The sequence below is a fragment of the Panicum virgatum genome, chromosome 8N (assembly GCF_016808335.1).
Source record: "Panicum virgatum strain AP13 chromosome 8N, P.virgatum_v5, whole genome shotgun sequence".
Taxonomy (NCBI): domain Eukaryota; kingdom Viridiplantae; phylum Streptophyta; class Magnoliopsida; order Poales; family Poaceae; genus Panicum; species Panicum virgatum.
The window spans coordinates 38,034,931-38,038,409 of NC_053152.1; the positions used below are offsets into that span (position 1 = coordinate 38,034,931).

General features: G+C 39.5%; 1 pseudogene; it reads left to right on the forward strand.

The window, feature by feature from the left end:
* Window positions 1–1,184: 1,184 nt before the first annotated feature.
* LOC120685019 lies at window positions 1,185–2,232 on the forward strand (annotated as a pseudogene).
* Window positions 2,233–3,479: the final 1,247 nt, after the last annotated feature.

Below are 3,479 nucleotides of genomic sequence, written 5' to 3' on the forward strand. Positions count from 1 at the left end.
CTCACTTTACACAGCAACTCTATGGTGGAGCAGAAGAGGAAATTCATGAGAAACGGATAGACATGGGAGACTAAGAAGAGGAAACATGAGGTGTTGATTGATGTAGGAATAATAACAATAAATTTATTTTATCATGTCTCTATTAGTGTGTACAATAATGGTGGCAAATTCACTCAATAGGCGGTAGCAAATTAAGTGTGTCTTGCATACCGATTTAAATAAATATATGGTAAAAACCTCAAGTTTACGATGAATGGGATATTATTACAACTTCAATAAAAAAAATAATGTAGATATCTATATCAACTTACTTAGAAACTCAATATTCCAACATATGGATATTATGTATCAGCTAGAACGAATATCTACTAGCAATTTTATGTAGTTTTTGTAGCAATTAATAGTTTAGTTCATTATTAATAAATTTACTTATAGCTTGCTAGAACATTACATGCAAATTATTACTCCAAACACCTCCAAAATATGCGGAATATGGACCTCATAATTTTGACCTTATTATTATAGGAATGTATAGTGCAATCCGATCCAGATCAGGCACCACAAAGGATAGTTATGATCATTTAAAAACTTCTAATGGATTACTGGCAATTTCATACGCATTTGTTCCAGCCACTTGTGGTGGAGTTTTATGTTTCTTAGCCTATGTTGAGAGTTTGGGAGCAAACCACATCAATAAACCCTCATCCATGGGCTAGCGTACTCGTGCAATGCGCCAGCAACGCGACCAGTAGAACATTAGAGTTATGCTAATAAAATACATCGACATTTGGTAAGGAGAAAGAGTCAACAAACTATGGGCCTAGATATGGGTCTAAACTTACTAGTTTAGGCCTTTTTGGGCTGAAGGTGTTTTCCAAGTTTAATGGGCCCCTACTTCAGCGCCCTATATACTTGTAGAAACACTATGCCCTAAGTTCTCTTGGTCTCTTCGTAGCGCCATCATCCAGCCGCCGCCGCCGCCGCCATTGTCTCCGCATCCGACTTCTCCCTCTCTAGGCATGTCCAGAAGGTTCGATCGAATCCACCGTCCTACTATTCTCTATTCCCTTACTTTGATTTTTTAAATAAGTTTTTTTCCTCATCGGGAGTCTAGGTCACTAGCCTAGACACTGCTAGGGTATTTATTTTTTCCGCTCCGGTCGTCCTTAGTCGCATCAACGACCATGTCGACATGTGCTCCAGAGATGAAGCAAGGCAAGCATGTGTTTGAGATTGTCGGCTATAGTAAGCATAGGGGGATGGGCCAAGCGCATGAGAACTTCATTAGGTCAAGAATTTTCTCCATCGGTGGCCACAACTGGTCCATCCGCTTTTACCCTGATGGGTACCTCATCAAAGCAGACGAAGATCACATCTCAGTTTATCTGGAGCTCATGGACAAAGCTAAGGTGCGGGCATCATGCGATCTTAGGCTGGTTGACCAGAGCACTGGATTGTCAGCTTCGGTGCACAAAACAGATCCAAGGATGTTTATTTCAAGTGGCCACAAGTTTGCTCCACAGACTTGCCTATTCAAGAAACGGAGTGAGCTGGAGCCTTCTGTGTACATTCAAGATGATCGACTTATCATAGTGTGTTGTCACTGTTTTCAAAGAGGCAAGGGTGTTTGAGACCAAATCATGTCCCAAAATTCAGGTGCCACCGTCGGACATCAGAAAGCATCTTGGCAAGTTGTTGGAAACCGAGAGGGGGGCTGATCTCACAATCAGTGTTGGAGGAAAAACTTTTGTAGCACACAAGTTTGTGCTCGCTATGAGGTCACCTGTATTCGGGGCACAACTCTATGGGCCAATGAAGGAGGCAAGGGAACAATGCATAGCTATCGAAGGAATGCAACCTTCTGTCTTCAAGGCTCTGCTCCATTTCATTTATACTAATTCATTGCCTGAGATGGATGATCTTGAGGCAGGTGATCGTAGTGAATTGATTCGACACATGCTTGTAGCTGCGGATAGATATGCGATGGATAGGCTAAATCTGATGTGCCAAAGCATACTATGTGATGATCTCAATGTGGAAAATGTGGCAACTATATTGGCTTTAGCTGATCAACATCATTGTGATATGCTTAAGGATGCCTGCATTGAGTTCATGTCCTCTTGTGCAATGGGCGATGTCGTGGAAACAAAGGGGTTTGCGGATCTCAAAAGGAGCTGCCCGTCAATCTTGGTGGATGCATTTGTCAAAATTAGTAAACATAAACACAAATGAGAAGCTTGTTGTGAGTATATTCAGCTATGAGCTATGGTAACTTTACCTGCTATTTATAAGGATGGCTTTGCACTCTCCCAAGGTCAGCTCATGATAAGCTGAAAATTGTAATGGTTACTAGATTCTGTGTTTGAATTGGTGAACAACTTGTTGAACTTATCTAGTCATGTACTTCGTACCTACATTATTTGCATGTCTGGAATCCTAATATTCCCCTTGGATTATATATATTGCTACTTGAATAATGGTTAGCAAAGGCTTCACTATTTTTTTTAAACGAAAAAACTTATTGTTCCTTCGCAAAAGAAAAAAACATTGTTGTCCGGTACACATTGACTTGGAAACCTATGATTGCTGGGGAAGAAACTACAATTTACAACAGGGCATCATGAAACATAGCAATGTCATATTATTTAGTAGTTGTTTATCATCTATAATCTTACACGTAATTTGTGTCCCTAGTAGTGGGTGTGTCGTGTACCTTTGGGAATAAATCCATGATTCAATCTTGAGATATGTTGAATTTGGGCATTCCCTAGTAGTGGGTGTGCTGTGTACCTTTGGGAATCAATCCATGATTCAATCTTGAGATATGTTGAATTTGGACATTTGCAAAAAATTATCTATTAGGATTAATTTTAATATACAGGGTAGTCATACTTGCAAAAACTTTTGCACTATCACAATGGTCATTGCATTCCCATGAAAACATATGGATCATATATGGCAATGTCCGTATACCATATACGACCTTACCCATGAATGTTTAAAAGCTAAAAATGTCCTCCAGCAATCGGTTTAATTAGATGGGATTCACATTTGAGAAATTAAATCAAACCTAATGAAATCCAGGGGCAACTTTGAGGAATATGAACATTTATCACCAGCAGTCGGTGTCTTTGGGTTGGGTCTTGTTCATAACCAATTAGTGATAGCAAAAAGAAGATACACGTCCAGTATGGAAATATCGAAGTGAATTTCCTCACAATTTGTTCATATTAACTACAGATTTGGGGTTAGTATAGAAGTTTGATGCAAACTTTGCTAATTCCATAGGTAGAAAAAAGGGTTGTGTAGGTGAAGCATGGATTTTTTTTTTCACATGACTTGTGACCACATGGTCTATCCAGACCATTCATCTTGAAATCAACGGTGAGATGAATCACAGGTAGGTGAGGGAATTATGGTTAGGTGAGAAATTCAACGGTTGGATGGATATCATGTGAAATGAATGAATGAATGGTTGA